The sequence below is a fragment of the Lycorma delicatula genome, chromosome 4, assembly GCF_047948215.1.
Source record: "Lycorma delicatula isolate Av1 chromosome 4, ASM4794821v1, whole genome shotgun sequence".
In the NCBI taxonomy this organism is placed as follows: domain Eukaryota; kingdom Metazoa; phylum Arthropoda; class Insecta; order Hemiptera; family Fulgoridae; genus Lycorma; species Lycorma delicatula.
The window spans coordinates 16,432,794-16,453,596 of record NC_134458.1 but is presented as its reverse complement, the minus strand read 5'-3'; the positions used below and the strand labels follow the sequence as shown (position 1 = coordinate 16,453,596).

At 30.9% G+C, this 20,803-nt stretch overlaps 1 long non-coding RNA gene across 1 annotated transcript in view; it reads right to left on the bottom strand.

Moving 5' to 3' along the window:
* Nucleotides 1–20,803, bottom strand: part of LOC142322815 (uncharacterized) — a 61,082-nt gene that overhangs the window by 12,297 nt on the left and 27,982 nt on the right. The gene's annotated exons all lie outside the window — the stretch shown is intronic.

Below are 20,803 nucleotides of genomic sequence, written 5' to 3'. Positions count from 1 at the left end.
CCTGCAGCGAAGGCAAAATCTGAGTTAAAAAATCACCGATGTAAACATCTACCGAGGCATTTACAATGGTGGCATTCCAACCGAGGCCTGGCTTATTGCTGTGATGTGTAATCAGTTGATGGTCTATAAGACGACTCCCGTTAAAGCCCATCATGGCACGAAACGGTGTGGGGGGGGGGTGATGACCGGAATCGTCACAAGGTGGGCGTCTTCTCTTACGGTGGTTGGGATGTGCCGGGATAAAAATAATCTCGAATAACTTCAATATCCTTCTGATTTCATTAAAAATTTGATTTTGGGAACATATCGTTTAATTAAATATTTTATTTTATCCGGTAAGTTGTGAATAGTGATAACTCCGAGAACATCAGGCCAAATAAAATTATTAAAAAACCATTTTAAGATTTTTAAAGTTATACAGGCATATAGCGCGGGCGGAGCCGCGACGGAGAACGCTAGTAAACTGTACTTACAACAAAACCAAAAATCGAACTGTTTTTTATTTAAAAATAATAATTTAAAACCTATTTTAAATAATTTTGTAAAAGCTTTGTAAATGATTTTCTTAGCGTAAATTTATTTCCCATATTTAAAACTAATATCTTCTAAAAAAAAATTACAAATTATAGTATATTGTTTCTAGCGATTTAAAAACTCAGAAAAAAAAATGAATTTTTATTTTTTATTTCGTAGATATTTATAACTAATCGGTTACAACAATCGGTCACAACTAATACAGTTACAAAAACTACTATTTAGTGAACAGCGGTCGAGAACATCGTTCACACGTATTCGGCGTCGGTAGGTTTTGTATCTTATCTTAAGACTTTCCATTTTTTCCACGCAGCAGTTTGTTAATTTTAAATAAAGTCAAGGGATCGAAATTTCCTTTCCAGATTGATATCTGATGGACCAGAGTTTTATTATCGATGAATTTTACTTGTTACTTTAAAAACTACCCCACGTATTGTTATCGACTTGCAGAAAATGACTAACGTTAGGTTAAGTAGAACATCGGGAAGCTGTACATCAATCGGTACAGTCAAATAACCTAGTTTCACCGTGAACTGTTCTATTTCATTAAGCGTAGCTTAGGTAATAAAAATACCGGTTCAAACTTCGCAGGCATTCTGTATCCTACAAAATTTAACGTACAATTCTCCGTTATTATGAAATTAAATTGTTATTTCTTTCTTGGTACAGATTAAGGTAACGAGTCCTTTTACTTAACGAATTGTCGCTAAAAGAAATAAAATTATGTTATCATTTTACGCAAATGAATTTCAAAATCAATTTAAATAATACGGTACTAAACTATTACCGATTGAAAAATCAACGATACAATAAATCCAATAGTAAGTAAAAAACAAAATTCTTAAACCGTATTTTATATGTTTCGGTTAGTCATAAAATTACATTTTGTATATCGCACGAGACCGAGCTTCATGTAGTCGGAAGGAATTTGATCAGTGTACAAGAGATAATTGAAAAAAAATACCGTATTATCGTAACTAAAACATCTATCTACTTTTAGATAGTATTGTAGATAAAACTATACTATATGATAATAATATTCTTATAAGTAAAAACAATAAATAACAGAAATTTTTGCTCTTTTAATTTACAAAAAAAAAAAAAAATGTGATGAGTTATCGTTATATTTTTAGGATCGAAATTTTTTAGAAATATCTTTCCAGAAATGTAACAGTGTTCGTGATAATGATAGAATACACTTTTGTTTCAGTTATCAGTGCTTCAAAGCTCGACGTAGTTAAGGAATTAAAATATTGATAAAGTAATAATTTACAGATTAATTGAATCTCTAAGCTTCTACTGTACGTGTATTACAGAAGAAACCTTTTTTCTATCGTAGGTAAAATTTTAACGACACAAATATATTTATTCATAAAATCAATCTGGTTGGCTGCCAACTACTGTTTTTTTTTCTCTTTTTTCGAACTTATTGGAAGTACGTTATATTAAAGCAGATTAATATTTCCAAATCTATTAACAAACATCTACTCACATTCGATCATAAGTATATATATATATATATATATATATATATATATATATATTAATCCTACATCTATCGCAATATTTTTCGAATTAGACAGGATTTTAAAAATCTTATTTTCCAGATTCCGTGATACCTTACTAAAGTGTAACAAAAACTTAAAATCAAAATTCAAAGATAAATAAGAAATAAGACGATAAAATGCATCATATTAACATACATAAAAAGACTCGAGAGAAAGTAACTTCAAATTTTTAAATCAGGATACGTTCTAACCTTCAGAACAACAAGCGAAATCAAAAATATCAATACTTACAGAACATAATGTCCAAATAAACTCGATTCCTCTGAAATATGTAAACTAAACTGTTCCAATTGTACGATGTTCTACATCGGTCAAACTTGAAACAAAGGGACGATGAAAACTTAAAAGCCCTCCAAAGTAATGTAGAGTCCACATTTGCAACTATCCTAAAGACACAAATCACAAAAAAAAATTGGCAACTACTTTGATATATAGACAAAAAAGAACCGTTTTATTTAATACTCAAACGTTATGAAATATATAAAAATACAAAAAAAAAAAGTTTACTAAATAAACTGACACGATTCAAATCCAGCACGCTTATCTATCGTTTTCTAAATACGTGTATGCCTAATTAAGAAAAACCGCTTGGAGTAACATCAGCTGAGGCAGAGTAAGAACAATAGTACCGGTCGCTGAAGATGGTCACAAGACGACTAAAAACATTTTGATATAATTTTCTTTTTTAATTTTTATAATAAAATTCAACTCGGTTTGTCACTGCAAAAGTTAAATTAGTATCATTGCCGACCGTAGTAAACAAAAACATAGCAAATTAGAGTACATTTTAAAAAATATTTTAAATTTCCTGAATTCAAAAGATATATCCGTCTTGAAAAAAAAATAATAATTTTTACTCCTCTCTACTGTAAATGCATTTAAATGGGTCTACTATTGCAAATAAATAATACTGTACATTTAATAAAGAGAAATCATTATTTATTTAGTATTGAGATTTATAAGCCTGTATAAAAATATTAACTGAAATGTGAAATAATAAAATATTATTTCAAAATACTAATTTTGGAACGATACGGTTTTGTTCCCGTTTAAGAATATTTATTTTTCAACTTCAGTCGAGCGCATTATATATATCTGCTAATTTTAGCTTTCTGTCTGGTGCGTACCGAGGATATAAGAGAACTGACTACTTATATGTACAATATGAATTGTGTACTCCAAAATAAAAGGGATATTGTCTATGAATACATCAGGGTATAGGGAGAGTATCCGTAAACTAAACTACAAGATTATTTAGTTTCAGACAACTCTTAAGTATTCTACTAACATAACAAGCTGAATACTAAAAACAACTTTTGCACGATAGGCACCAACCACTATTTTGCGAAACTTAAGAACTTAAGTTCGCAACAAAAATAAAAATAAACATTTATTTAACTAGTATTATTCTTGGTTTCTCAAAAAATTATTCATATAAATCGGCCAAACAGATTCTGCCCGAATGCCTGCGCGCGCTCACACACACACACACACATAAATATATATATATATATATATATATATATATATATATATGTAGTCTGCATCTGTACCCATATTTATATACACGGGCACAGATGCAGAGTATGCATAAAGTTCCGAGGGACGTTCCAGTTCTTTATTCACCACTGTCAAGAAAGTTCCCTTTTGGTTATCCCAAGATAACCAAAGAGGTACTCCTGTTACCTGTAAATAGTGGTCCTCCGAAAGTAAAATAAAACAATGGTAAAGAGGAAATCATGAAAAACATTGAATAAAACATTTCAGGATTCAGATGCAATTAAGTGTAGTGAGACTGTATTGACTGAGAATTTCTCCAAACTTTCGGTACAAATTTTGGGTTGAAACCGTTGCATGTCACATGAAAAAGAGGGGAGGTGAATGAGAGTAAAAAATATTAAAAAATAGCTTAAACCGAATTTAAAACCCCGAATGTTTCGTAATCTTCATAACCCATACTACGTGCATGACCGGTATACTGAAATCCTTGGCGGAGTGGTAGCCTTTTCACCCAGAAGATTCTGGGTTGGTCTTCAAGATTATGTGGGAAAATAATCATTAAAAATATTAAATCTTTTCCACTTAAACGCTTAACATCATTTATTTATTAATTAAATAGATTTTTAATTAATCGATCGGTTTTAAAAAGTGCAATTTATTATCAAAATCGGTTGAATGAATTAGATTCTTTCATTTCAGATAAAATAGTTTATTTCATAATATCTTTTTTTTAAAAATGGAAATCTCAAAATTTAATTTCTCTACCAAAAAACCCTATAGGCATGATGTAGAAGAAAATAAAGTAATGTTCATTTTCTTATAAAATAAAAATCTGTGTAGGAAGTGAAGAATTAAACATATTTTCAAAGATTTTTGTGAATTAACTAAACCGTTTAAGACTTCATATATACCCGTTCATACATGTGAACGTACGGATAAATATGAGCCTACGAAGAACAACGGACACAATTATTATAACAGTGGTCAAATAAGTTCCTAATGGCATAGAACAATCTTTTTTTATTGTGAAATTTGTAAACGGTTTTATTTTTGTTGAATCTAAGATTATAAGATATAACTCGTTTCAAAAATAGGTGTACGGATAAGTTTGAAGCTTAATAATTCGCTTCACAATAACGACAAAAATTCGAGAGAGGTTTTATTTTATTTTTCAATCGCTTGTCTGTTATGACATTTCATTTTATTTTTTACAATTTTTTTAGAAGACTGAAGTAAATTAAAGGAAAATATTTTTTTTTAATTACACAATCCGTAAACATTTTTTGAATAACATACCTTGAATTTATGTTCGTGTGAAACGCTAAACAATGTTTTAAATACTCTCTATTAGTCTTAGCTAAATATTAGATAGTTAATTTATTATCATTTTTCATACGTTACAATTTCATTTACTATCAAAACTTGTAGGTGTATCGGTAATGTGGCATAAACCTGTTACTTCTGGAGAAAACAATACTTTTCCCGTTTTCCTCGTCAAATTTTAAACTAACGGTTTTCTTAGTTATGAACTATGTTTAAAGTAATAGCTATTTAACTTAGAAATGGTGTTTTAAAAAACTAAAAAAAAATTACTAATTTCTAAGACTTGATAGATTGAATAAGAAGACATAAGGTTAGTTTGTTACCAGTTAGCCTTTATTACGTATTTATGAACGACTCTTATCATTAAAGTGTAAAATTTATTTACTTTTCTTTTAATAACACAAATATGTTTTATTAATGTTTTTATAATTGTTCATGTATCCGTTTTACTTTCCTGGCGAATATATGTAGAATAGCTAGCTATACTAAAGGGAAAAGTATGGTGATCGTGTCAAATATGGTGTATCGGGTTTTTTTGCAACCTTTTACTTTTGGAGTCCAACTAGTTCATCTAAACCAAGAAAACAAGAAAAAATGTATATGTGTGTCAGGCTACTTTTGAACTTATATCTCAGGACTGACCAAACCGTTTTTCTTCAAATTTAGCTCATGCTATTCTATATATGTGTGTGAATGATCATAATCAATCTTTTTTTTTTCAAAATTCGTTTAGGGGGAATATCGCGAAAAAACTAATTTCGGTTTTCTTCAGAGTCATTTTAGAATAAACTTTATTAAAGTTTGTTACCTGCGACGCATATATAAATAATCCAGAAATATTTTGTTACCTAAAGTACAATAATCCCAAAAAAGAATTTTCAAAAAATCAACCCCCACCTCTTAAAATAAAAATATATGTATTTTGTTCTTTTGCTCTACCTCCAATTTTTTTAAATATTTTTCAATTTTTTTTGGAATCGTACACCGTATGTAAAGCTATCAAGGAATGTCTACAATTTTTTTTTAGATTATAGAACCCGGACTTAAAATTCAGATAATTCTTTTTGAAAATTTTCTTTTACTTATTTTAGCCTTCATTGAAGAGAATGTTAGATTTAGAGAAAACTTGGTTTGAGCAAACTTGTTAAGCTTAACCTATATATGAATATTTTTAGAGAAGTATTTCATAAAATCTTTCTGCGAAAAACATTTCGTGGAAAATACCTTTCGTGATGAAAAAAAGGCAGATTTGTTGCATCTCTTTCTCGTAAGGAAAACTGCTCTTTAGTAGATTCGTCTGAGAATGCAAGGCATCGTTTCAATTTGTTACATCGTAGATTTCAGAAAAACGATAAACTTAAGGAAGATTACTTCCATTTCATGAAAGAATATCAAGAATTAGATCACATCCAACCTGTTGATTGATCTCAGTGTAAGGCTCCATCTGAAACTTTTATTTGCCCCGCCACGCAGTATTTCGTGAATCTTCCACCACTACCAAAACCAGAGTAGTATTTGACGGTAGTGCAAAAATATCAAACGGCCTATAACTCAATTCAATTCTTGCTACAGGTCCAGTAGTGCAACAGGATTTATTTTCGATTATAATTCGTTTTACAACTCACAGCTACTTGCTATCAGGCGATATTCCAAAGATGTATCGACAAATTCGCATCAATCCTCGAGATTTTCCATTGCAAAGAATCCTCTGGTACAATAATAATAACTTATCAATCATGCCATACAACTTACAAACAGTTACTTATGGTTTACACCTTCAAGTTTTCTAGCTACAAGATGTTTGATTGAAATTTCTAATCAAAATGAAGCCTCCTTTTCTCAAGCTTGCCGATCAATAAAGCAAGATTTTTATGTCGATGATTTGCTCACTGGTTGTGACAATATCGATCAGTTAAAAGAATAACACAATGATATTTCGTTATCGCTTAATAAATACGGACTTTCGCTGCATCAATGTCATTCAAATGTGCCTGGTATGTTCGATGATTCTGATTCCTTCATCAAATTAGACAAAGATGAAAATATCAAGACACTTGGATTATTTTGGAATCCTCAAGGTGATGATTTCATTTATCAAATCAAACCAAAAGATAATAACACTTCTTACACTAAACGTTCTGTTTTATCAATTATTTCTTCATTGTTCGATTTTTTGGGTCAACTTGCTCCTACAATCGTTCCATTTAAAGTGTTCATCCAAGAGTTATGGTGTGCTATTCTTCAATGGGATGAAGTTCTTCCCGCTCCGTTAGCAGAAAAATGAAATTTTCTGTATACTCTCAACTCAAATCTTCAAGTAATTTTAAGATTCTTAGATTAGTTAAAACTAGTTTTAGGAAGAATTATCAATTACATGGTTTTTGTGATGCAAGTAGTAGCGCATATGGTACTTGCCTTTTCATCAGATCTGTTGATAGCAATGAACAAATTGAAACCCACTTATTGTATTAAAAATCTAGAGTTGCTCCAGTCAAACAAGGCTTGAGTTGAACGCCGCTCTTCTTTTGTCTCGTTTATTCAATAAGGTTAAGTGTATGTTAGGTATGAGATTTCATTCAATCCACTTTTGGTCGGATTCTCAAGTGGTACTTTACTGGTTGTCATCGCTTCCTAACCGATGGAAGGTATTCGTTGCCAATAGAGTTTGCGAAATTCAAGAGCTAACTAAGGAATGCTTATGGAAGCACATTCGTTCAAGGGATAACTCCGCAGACATCCTGTCACGTGGTTGCATGCCGGATGCATTAACCTCGTCACAACTCTGGTGGAATGGTATGTTTTTTCATAAGCAAGAGGAGAACGGCTGGCCATCCAATTCGCCTATCATTTCTATTATTCCGCCAGATTCGCTCAAGGAAGAGAAGAAGTCTAGCAAAACTAATGTGTAGAACTTTCAAAACTATTTTCTTCGTTCACAAGAACATTAAACATATTTTCACATTGTCGTCGCTTCATTTATAGTTTAAAAAATAACAATAATCGTATGTCAGATCTTTCTCCGCAAGAAATCAATTCCACGTTGCCAATTCCTATTCGTCATGGTGGGCGGTATATATCTGATCCTACTTCACTTCTTCCTGGACATTTTTTAATTTTCGCTCCTTTAGCTTCCTTACCTGACCCTTATTTCTCAGGCATTAGCGTAATTATTTTATGTAATACTCTTTGCTTGTATATTAAGTTTCATTTCATGTAATGTATCTAGAAATTATAATTAAAGTAATTAATTATAATTGGTGGGCGGTGTGTTCCGTTCCACGTCTCGTCCGGTGCTGCGATCTAGTGGGTGCTCGCGCTAACAGGAAAGTGAAGCCGTACTAGTATTCTACGTTAGAATCCCACCCAATGCGATTGCATTTTTCATTTCGTCCGGATGGACAATTAGTGTTAGTTATATTCTATGTAAGAATCCCGTACAGTACGGTCGTGTTTTTATTTCAGTTTAAGGGGACTCATAGTTTCTTGATAATGTTCAAGTTCAACTATCACTAAAGTGCCATACATTCTTAAGTTTAATGCAACTATTGTAATTCAATCAAAATGTCAAGGGTGACAAGAAATTAAATATAACGATTCAAGAAGAACATAGCGTTGCTTCATTTCATCATCTACCATCACATCAAAAATACAGTCCACAATAGCTCTAAATTCTACCAATTAGTAAAAGCGCGTTTTCGACGATAGGTTCATCGTAACTTATATAAAAAATTAAAGATTTTTAACAATTATTAAAGGAAACTTAAAAATTAATTTCGTTTTTTCTTTGTCTGTTAAAAAACGGTTAAATTTAATTTTAACCGGCTAATCCAGGATGAAATGATTGCTAATATATATATATATATATATATATATATATATATATATATATATATATATATATATATATATATATATATAATAAAAAAGATTGTTAATATGTAATTATTATTTTTAATTATTATTAAAAATGTTATATAACAATATTAAAGCTAGCGTCAAAAATGCATTTCTAAAGTGTTTTAAATGAAAAACAGAAAGAAATATATATATATATATATGTGTACATGTATTTACGAAGTATACACGTACACGTATTTATGAATGTGAAAGATTTTGAATTAAACGGTAAACATTTTTTTGCATGATATATGAAAGAATACATTCTTTTTCAGCTTGACGCGTACTTCACATTATTTTAGAAGCAGCTTTCAGATTTAATATTAATGCAACGTGGAATTAGTGCAGCTTGTTTAATAAACATAATTAAAACCGACTTAAAAGAATAACTGCTTCATAAATGAGTATATGGTCTCATACATACCCATATATAAAGTACACACACACATTACCCTGAGAGTACTAACGAAAGTTACGGATCACGCGTAACTAATATTTTTTTCCTGAACAGACCATTTCAAGAAACTTCTTTTTTTTTATATGAAGATTAAATAGGTCACTGTGTAAACTCACCTAAAAGTCAGGAAAACAAGCAGAAGCTACGACAATGTCAGCGTCAGAATAAACGTAAAAATTATTTTATATAATCAAGTATACAGCAGAATTATTAATAGTAGTATTAATAACACTCACTGTTTTTAGCTTAAAAATAGTTTTTTTTTTTTTTTTTACTGTCACCTGCCACTGTAGGACAAGGGTGCGCAACACGTAGCTCGCGGCAACTTTTGATGTGGCTCAGTTTATCAACTCAGGCATGAGATGTCTAAAATTTATTTGCCTATAAAATACAATACCACGATTAACGGCCACAACTGCTCAGCCATTTCTTTAATTTTAATGTATAAAAAGAAAAAACATTAATTATAGGTATTAATTTGGTCGATTATTTGTAAAGTTTTTCGGTTTTGTTAAATTATTACGCCACTGACCAGGAATATTTTCGTTCGGAAACGGCATCACCCGAAGCGCTGTTCGGGATGCGTCGATTTATCTCAGTTTATAATGGCTATGCGTTAACGCTGGCCAGTTGCTACCGAGAGGGCAGCAAGATAGGTTCGTTGAGTTATTTTGTAATCCGTGTATATACAGAACTTTTATTTATCGAAAGTTGTGCATGAGGTAACAAGTGGTTTCATCCAAGTATAAAAATATGTGTTTCTATATATCACTACATTAGTCATTACTATATATAAGCAATTATTTTATAGTTACCCTAATCATGTCTGCACAGGAACCAGAGATAAAGAAACAACTTGTATACAACTACGAAGAATGGGAAGAGAATACAATTTTATTTATTTTAAGAACAAATGTATTTGTTTAATTTGTGGTTCAACAGTTACTGTTGGGAAAAAATGCAACGTAGAACGAAATTTCACAACACTTCATAAAAAATATGATACTGAATATCCTCCTGACAGCATTTGTTGCCAAACAATCTTTGTTTACTAGGTCCGTGAATAAACGAAAGCTGCTACGACTACATCATTTAAGATTGCACATATACTTGCAATGCACAAAAAACCTTTTGAGGATGGCAAGATAATTAAAGAACGCTTGCTGCATCACAGATATTATTTCAAGAATTTAAAAATAAGAATGAAATTATGTTAGCTATCCAAGAAGTTCAACTATCCAGAGATTAAGTCACTCGTAGAATAGAAGCAATCAATGTCTGAGCATATCAGAGCAAAATTAAAAGATGATTTACAAAAATGTGTTTTTCTAAGTTAACAGTGTGATGAATCAACAGATATCGGCAATGTAGCTCAAATAAATATTTTTATAAGGATGGTTTTTAACTATCGCTCAGCAAAGGAAGATATGCTGTCAGTTTTGCCATTAAAAGGAAATACACGTGGGGAGGACATATACCAAGTTATTAAAGACCATATTACAGAAATTAATCTTCCGTTTCAAAAACTTGTGTCCGTAACAACAGACGGCGCACCTGCCATGGTTGGTTCTGCTGTTGGCTTCATCACGTTTTGCAAGAACGATGCTGAATTTCCAAAATTTTTTCACTACCACTACATCGTACATCAATAGGTGTTATGTACAAGTGAATGTTGATGATTATGAACACATCATGAAAGTTGTAGAAATTGTCAATTCTATTCGTGCCAGACCATTACAGAGTAGATTATTCAGAAAGCTGACCGATGAACTCGATGCTGAGTATGTAACTTTAATATTACATTCTGAAATTAGATGGCTTAGTAAGGAAAAAGTCTTGCAACGATTTTTAGAGCTTCTTCCAAAGATAAAACAGTTTGTAGAATCTAAGAAACGAAAACTATGTAGAACTTAGTGATCATAGCTGGTTATCTGATTTAGCCTTTCTTACAGACATAACAACTCAAATAAATATACTCGATTTTGAACTTCAGGAAAAAGAAAAAATTATTATTGAATTAATAGGAAGTATCAATGCATTTAATTCAAAATTAAATTTCTGGATGGCCCAAATAAAGGAATGTAACTTTGGTCACTTTACAAATTTGGAATACTACGTTAAGAAATATAAGAAAATTAAAAAAAAAAAAAAAAAAACAGTATTCTGAATCTCTCACTGAGCCTTAAAATAATCTCGAAATTAGATTTTCTAATTTTCGTAAAATTCAGCCAATTGCTTCATTCACTTTAAATCCATTTGTTGATACTAATATTTCTGAAATATCGCAACAAATTGCAAATATGATACATAAAAATGCTACTAATTTAGAAATGGAAATAATTGATTTTCAATCTGATCTACAATTAAAAACAAGAATATCACAAACAGATTTTTGGATAGTCGTAGATGATAAAAAATATTCACTCTTATATACTCCTGCTTTGGATCAACTTACCTTTGCGACAGTGGTTTTTCAACAATGAAATTGCTAAAATCAAAGTTTAGATCCAGGATAACTAATGAACATCTGAATGACTGCATGAATTTTGCTATAACATCGTATATACCGGAGTACAAGAAACTGGCAGAAGAAATGGCAGTCTCAGGTTTCACATTAAAATATGTTTTTCTTATATTTAATTTGTATTTGAATTCTTAACAAATTACGCATTTTCTTTAACATATTGCAATTTTTTGTGCATTATATACGTTTTAAATTGAAATATTAGAAGCAAAATATATATGTGGCTCGCCAAAAATTGTTTAATTCTTAATTGGCTCAAGCCGGTTTAACGTTGGGCACCACTGCTATAGGAACATATTTGATAGTTAATTTCTGGTCAATCTTCTATTCTTCCAACTCTCCTTCATTCTGAAGCTGTGTTGTTTCTTCCTCTCTTCTAAAAATTTCTTATTACTAAACTGTCTGTTTCCTTTCTTGATCCCTTCGTACCTTCTTTCTGATTTTATGTTTGCATATTTTAGAGTTTTTAAAAACCGCCCGCTCGATTAATTCCTTTTTACCTCCTGTGCTACAGAATACAACACAAATAGCGCACCGAGCCTACAGCTGGTTATTTTTTATTTAGTAAGTGAACGACTGCAAAACAAAAGATTAAATCGATATTCAGATTATTTTATCGATACGTATATACCGAAAAATGCCATGTTTCCACCGACGATAAGGACCAGTTTCACAGCTAGTTTAGAAAGAACAACGAATTACTGAGAATAGTTTTACTCATGATTTAATAGGTTTTACAAACTCCACCAGTTTTTTAAATAATTTTGTAAATATTCTTTTAGAATTTAAAATAGAAACTTATGTCAAATTGAAAAGTATAAACGAACTTGTTAGAATTAAGGATCCTATAATCGGATGTCGAAATGACTTCTTATAAAAAAAAGTAAATATCATGAAATGAGCAGACTACGGTATGTGAGATGTTTGGAGTAGTTTAATAAACAGTAATTTAAGGTACGGCTTAAATTTAAATCTTCAATATTATTAGTAAAATTGTATCGTTTGTACTCATATAATTTTGTGTTAAATCTGTGTTCATTTTTTAATTAATATTTTGGTATTATTTTTACAATATTACTTACATTATTATTCATTTAACCCATGTAAACAGTGCGCAGTTCCTCTGTTATAATATGTCCTAATATATAGTTCAGTGCGCTGTTCCTGTTATGACTTTTCTACCCAGGTAGTTTGTGCGCAATTGCGGACCGCTGATGCTTTATACCTGCAGTTCTGAGATCATCTTTGATTTGCTTGAACCGTCTGACGTTAGTTTTTTCTCCATTACATTTGTCAAAATCCTCTAAATCGTTAAGACTCATTCCTGTTAAACGCTCCTAAAAGGCCAGTCTTCTTTTTGGAGTTTATTGAGTCTCTCTGTTTTGAGGTAGAATTGATTGTTCTTCTGCAATTTTCCTACCCTCATTCGTTTTCCTTGGATATGGAAATTTATGTATAAATTATGAATATAATTTTTTTCCTTAAAATTAAATTACTTGTATAATTTATTATAATGAATTTAAATTATTTTTTCGCTCGCTACTTTTTTTTCTTTATCGAGTACCTTCGCAGAACTCTCTACTTCTTTAGAATAAATGTTTTTCTATACAAATTTAATCGAAAACAAAATAATTACTTTTTTTTTTAATTGTATAGGAAAAATTGCTAATTACCGAGTCGTTAAAATAAAATAAAGCCGGAGTAGAATAAAAATTATTGAGAGATTATTATTTTTTAAAAGAACGAAAAATAGAAACTTTAAAAAAGTGCCTTCAGGAGCATTATCAAGTACATGAGTACAATAAACAAAAATATTACAATATCAATTACATTTGGGTAAAAAAACACAATTTTCCAATCTAAAAAACATAGAAATTTTAGAACTCAATTACGATAAATTTAAATTTATTTCTGTTGACAAAGTGTACTTTAAGACAGGAATGAAAATACAATTAATTAACTGGTAAACTTTAAATACAATGTTTGATTTAGGTAAATAATTTATTTAATTTTAATATTTTTCCGTACAGTACCACAACATTTTAATTTCGCAATCTTTCAGAAAATTGTATAAGAAGCAGAATAATCCATTTTATTTCAGTGACTGAAATAATAAATATTCATTTATCTCTACAGTTTTAAAATTATAAGAATTTTTTATCTATTTATTTTTTTAAAAATAATTTCAGAGTTCTCTCCGAAGTTACTCAACGGTTGGACACAAAAAGGAAAAAAATGTAAATAAAAACATCTTTTAATTAACTTTAATAAATTGTTATGTTCTGCTTCTAGGATATAATTTGTTAAACAAAATTTAATATTTTGTATAGCAATAAACATTTTAGGATATTTTAGCAAAATCTTATGAACCGGTTTTGAGAAATTCGAAATTGTAAATTAGCAGTTTAAAAAATAATTAAATATAGATTATCTTTTTTGTCTATTATACAAACATAAAAACTTCTATACACAATTGTTAAGCCGCTTTTTATTTTAATAATAATAAAATACGAATAAATAACATTTTTCAAGAAAATCAATTATAAGTTACTGCGTGATAAATAACCTTTTAATAAACATTTTTTTTAGTATAAATAATCATTTATCTTTCTATGATATAGATAGTCTAAAAGGCATAGCGTGTATCTTTAATAACAATTAACTCTTTTGTAACACTGTCAAATGAAAAATGAACGTTCATATATAATTAAAAGGCTAGTCGTATTTTATTAGACCATTATTAAAAACACTTTTACAACGTATAATAAGAATGAAAAACCGGTATAAATTAAAAACATATTTGTTGATAATATTTTTATATATAATTTATATTTTACTAACTATTTAAATGAATAACAGATAATCATTCCCTTACATTCATTTTGTAAAAACTGTTCGATGATATTATTTTAGTACCACTAAATACTAATCGGATCTCAAAATTTATTTTTTTGTTTTGTTTTTTTTTTTTTTTTTTTTTTTTATCTGATCACGTTGTAAGTTATAATATGCGAAAAATGGTAAAGTCAAAATATTAATAATATTCTTATGATTTCGGTTTGTCCGTTTTAAATTTAATTGGAAGCAGAAATTAAAAAGAAAAATGATTTACATAGAGGTGTATTTCATTTACTATTCAGTGAAAATAAATCCTGCAGTCGAAGGAATTGTTAGAATGCGATCGATACATCCGAATCGAAGAAAATATTTCCAGGAAACTTCAGTAGTGGAAAAATTCCGGTTCTGGGAGCACCTTGACCTTTGACCTTTGAAGGTTATCTCCTCCTGTTTGAAGGTCATTTACCTTCCCCCCTCTTCTATGAAGATCATTGACCTCACCCCCCCCCGCAACAGCCCATCTACAAAGACGGATGACGTCATCGGAAAAATATAGAATTAAAACGACGTCATCGGCTAAAAATAGAATGATGAATCATCAATTTCCTGGAATTTAGTATTGCACAATATTGTGCAATCGTTTTTCCTGGAATTCCCCAGAATTATTATTGCGCAATATTGTGCAATCGTTTAAAAATAGAGTATTACGTAATCGCCACGTGATGCGGACATTGTATAATAGATAAATAAAATAAATTTTCTGGAATTGTTATTGCGCAATCAGTTAAAAATAGAATTTGAAAGACAAACATAGATTAGTCATGTGTAATAACGCCTTGTACTGTTTGTCACGCGGCCGTTTAAGTAAATATACTTGTTTTCTTGTTATTGTTGAAAAACAAAAAATAAATAATTACATGTAAATAGTTGTACGTAAAAAAATTTATATATATATATATATATATATATATATATATGCAGTAAGTATTTAATATAAATAAATAATTATATGGGAAAAAATTTCTACATATACAGTCATTCACGGGAACCGGATGTTTTTAAAATAATCATAAAAATTTGAATATTTACTTTAAAAAAGTTTTATTGGTACTGAAACACTTGTTAAATTAAAGCATTTGTTACTTACTCATGAACGAAAAATTATGTCCGTCAAGTGATGTCTATTTTCTGCAATACATTGTTGTAGCCTTTCACGATAACTGCCCTCAATTCTCTGCAGCATGTCTACATCAGTGTGACTGACGTGATGACGAATTGCGATCTTTAGGTCCTCTAATGTACGCGGTTTATTGCCGCACACACGCGATTTCAGAAACCTCCACAGAAAAAATCACAACTACCCAAGTCGGGGGATTGAGGGGGGCCAAGGAACGTCGCCGAATCTGGAAACGATCCGTCCTGGAAACAAGTTACGGAGAACAGCTATCGTTGCCCTCGCTGTGTGCGCTGTAGTTCCATCCTGCTGGAAAAACACATTTTGAAAATCGATTCCCCGGTTTTGTAACTCAGGGATGAAAAGCGTATTCAACATCGCAATGTAACGATCAGCTGTTACAGTTACAGCAGCGTCATTTTCTTCAAACATATATGGTCCAATAACACCGACCTTTCCTATTCCACACCAGACAGTGTGCTATGAATAACCTTTGGGCTATGAAGTGGTCTCTCGTGAAGCTGATGTGGTTTTCCTTTTGTCCAATAACGGCAATTCTGTTTGTTGACGAAGCCATTCAGATGAAGATGGCTCCGTTGCCATAGCGTGTCGCTATTATTCGTTACCGTTTCGTATCAGGTGAGTTAAAAGATCATCTTGTTATATATTTAATTATTAAATAATAATAATAACATTTGTTTTACTTTTAATTAAACAAGATAATAATATTTATATATGTATGTGTGTATTTAATGTTTTAAGTTTTTAATTATTAAAATAATATTTATATATGTATGTGCGTATTTAATATGTTGTTCGTTAAGCTAATTTGTTATATATATTGTTAGAGTTTAAATCAATAAGTGAACATTGTTCGTTTGTTTCAGACGGAATTATTTCTCTCGAAGCATTCATTCATTCATTACAGTAAAAACGGCGTGGTGTAGTGGAATATATAATTATTTGAGGCATTGCATTACAAAGGTAAATAAAGTTTCATAAATATATTTTTAATTGTATATTTCAGTATGCAGTGTGTCAGATCACGTTTTGTTTTACAGATGTCGCAAAATATATTCACATCTAGCGATGAATTAAGGGAGGTAGTTGAAGTGGCTCTCGACGTTGATCATTCCAACAACAGCAACAGCAGCAACAGTGCAAATCCCTCTATATCAAATAATAATTATACGCCACGTTCACCTGATTCCAATCCACCCGTTAGAAGAAAATTGGTTTTCGACTCCGATGTTAATGACGATGAAAGTGCTATAAGAAACGCTACAGAGGGGGGTCAGATTCAAGTAGTGACGTTCATTGGACGAATGATGGATTGGATCGGCTGGTACTAGCTACAGCAGAAATAGCAGAACGGCATCTGGCAGAGTTAACCTCATATGAAAATGTTGAACCATCAACTTCAACTTCTACTTCACCAGGCGTAGTTACAATGCAGTTTAAGGTTGACACCAGTCGATAAATTGGTAATTAACATTTACAGATTCAGTTTATATTTATTTATTTACTTACTAATATTAATAATAGAAGTTTTTTCTTTTTTTCAGTGGAACACACGTTTAGCACTTTCCTAGCAATAGCACGAGGAATAAATACAGTAATATCAGATATCGAAAGAGTCACAATGGAGGTGACCCAACCTTCTGTTGAGGTAAAACAAATGAAATTATTTATTGGTGAAATGAAGGGGGATGTAGTATCATCCATTGCTGGATACCATCATCCTTTTGAAGTAAAACGGTTAAGCTTAATAAATTTAATCATTGATGCAGGGTATAAAGCAGTTATAAGCGATAATCTGATGTCAAAAGGAAGAAATTTGTTACTGTGTAAATTCTTTAAGATAAATAGTCTAAAATTTATTACAAATCCTTGTGGGCATCCAATTTTCAATTCGTGTTCGAAAAAAATAGTTATTCCTACAAATGTTTAATGTGTAATGAATTAATTATATTTTATAATAAAGGTTTTTTGTATAAATAAAAATGAGTTTTGTTCTACCATTGTTGTTTTCTTTTGTTCCTTTTCAATACAACTCTAGAATATCCGATGGGTTATACAATATTTATACGTGTCAGAAGGGAAAAGATGTAGTGACTTTTATTATGCGAAATGTATCACTGGAAAAAGATAATGATGATGAAGATGAAAATTGCATAGAACTTAGCGAAGAGCTAGTTAATGACGAATATTATGTAAAATATGTTTAGAAAAAGATATTACGATATTATATATACCATGAGGACATTGTTCATGTAGACCATGTGCATTAACGTTATTTATACCTACTCCAAGATATAAGGAGAAACAATGTCCATTTTGTAGAAATCGTGTTGTATTAACGAACAGAATTCGTGAATGAAGGTAATTTAATTCAAAAATGAAGTAGTAAGTTTCATTGTTCGGAATAATCGGTAGTGCATATATGTGATTTTGTTTTATTGATTGTTTCAGATCGATGTCGCAAACGAAGAAGTAAGTATACGATAGATGAATTAGACAGCAGATTGCAAACGTTTAAAAAGGAACTGGAAAACATAGAATTCGATCTATAACTTTATGGAGTGTGTAAACGTCTTGCAGTATTAATTTGAAAAATGTTTGTTCCGTTTGCAACAATAAGCAAAAGATTAAACGCACTTCCTGTTAAGCTTCTTAAAGAATGTGGATTAATCTGCGGTGAAAACGGAAAAAATTAATATCATGTAAGGAATGTGAATGGAATATTTCCAGTAAAACTATTTTATTACATTGTTCAATTAATCATAACATATTTAACAATATTTGTAAAATTGCTGATGAATTGTATAGCTGTTGTAGATTTTTAAAGAAAGTATAGTTTGTGAAGAATTACTAATGAGCACCTTTCATTGCTGGAAGAAACACTTTTCGAAAGCGGAGTCTATGGTGAAAACTGGTTTTTATTTTACCGGGATGGTGAACAGTATTGCTTGTCTCGATTGTCATGTAGAGGTTTTCGAGTAGGGCACTGATGAAATTCCATTGGACGAGCACAAAAGGCTATCTCCGGACTGTCCAATAGTAAACGGCCGTGTACACGGTAACAGGTGTGTAAGAGATGAGATATTATTTAGTGGTATATAATAAAACAAGCAAAGTATATATTCTTCAACTTATTTATGTGTGTTTCAGGTGCCATTGTGCAGTGAAATCCATTAGATGCCACTGTTTAGAATCGGATCCTCGTCCAGCGAAGGAGAGGAAATGGATAATACATCGTTAGACTGTTCATCCACATCGTCATTGTCGTCGGCAGATGGAGAGGACGTGATTAATACGTCTTGGATCATCGGTTATATTACGGGCGGAAGAATACTTTCACTCGAACATTTAACCATCATTCTTAAGAGTAGATTTCCAAGATCAAAAAACAGCATATTAAAGGGACGTACATATTTAGGAGTAGAGAACAGCGTAGTGGAGAAAACTTGAACATTTAATTTCATTTAATGAATTACGTTCTGAATTAAATGAATGGCAGTATTATTTAATTTTTTATTTTTAATAAAAGAATATAGTTTAGAAATAAAGTGTATTAGAATTTATTTTGTGTTTTCTCTTTTTCCTGTTATATTTATATCATGTACAAATTGATTTTATCGTAGTACACATTCATTCACCAGTGAGTGTGAAACAGGAAATAGCAAAAGAACTTCACAAGCAAGCTCGCAGAAATTTCCCAACTAGATCTGTCGAATTGAAGGAAATAGACGATTTGTATCAGGCAGATCTAGTAGAAATGCAGCAGTATTCTAAGGTGAACAGAGGATTTAGATATATACTTACGCTTATAAATTGTTTTTATACATATCTTTTGCTTTCTCGTTAAAGAGTAAAAAAGCTGATGATGTTGTAAGTCCTTGAACCTGTATTTAAAAAATACAAAATGAAACATTTTTCAAACGGACGATGGTGGTGAGTGGATCATCTCAAAGATGAAAGCAAAGCTTTCTAAGTTTAACATTAATCATTATTCTACCTATTCCGATAAAAAAGCGTCAATAGTTGAGCGGTTCAAGAGAACACTTAAGTCTAACATGTGACGAAAATTTACCGAACAAGGGAACTATCGATGGGTAAGTATATTAAACGACTAAACCGATAGCTAAAGCAATAGGATACATAGAACAATCGGTTTCAAACCGAAAGACGATTCTTTTAAAAATGAACGCGAGGTATTGCTAAATATATCAACGGCTGCACGAAAAACCGAAAGCGTGCAGTCGTCGGTAAGTTAAACATAGGAGATCAGGTAAGGATAAGTAAGTGTAAAAGGACGTTTGCAAAAGGATACCTTCCGAACTGGACGAATGAGGTTTTTACAATCTGCAAAGTGAAAATGACCCAACCTATAACTTATGTTCTTAAAGACAGAAAGGGGGAAGTAGTAAAAGGAAGTTTTTATGCAGAAAAATTTATTAAGACTAGATACGGTTATATTTACTTGGTAGAAAAGGTATTAAAAAGGAGAGACGATAAATTACTTGTTCGATGGTTGGGTTTTGATAAGAAAGAAGATTCGTGGATAGAAAGAAAGAATCTTATAAAATAGATTATGCTGTTCGAGTACGTTTAGTAACAGAGATGGACGGCGAAGAGCATGATTGGAAGTTAGCGGTTGTTAATTTCGAAGGTCCTTCAAATTCTGGTAAAACTAATGCCGTCTTTAATGTTTTGTTCGATCCTAGCGGGTTGAGGTTTAGCAATATGTATGTTTTTTTCTAAATCGTTATACCAGCCTAAGTATTTGTTTCTTAACAATCTACTGTCGAATGTTGAAGGGATAGGTTACTATCCGTTTAGCGGTAATGATGTTATCGTAGCACCGGAAGAAATAGAGCCAAATTCCATAATGATATTTGATGATGTGATATGTAAAAAACAAAATAACCTTACGAAATATTTTACTATGGGTCGACTAATAACATCGACGTGTTTTATATGAGTCA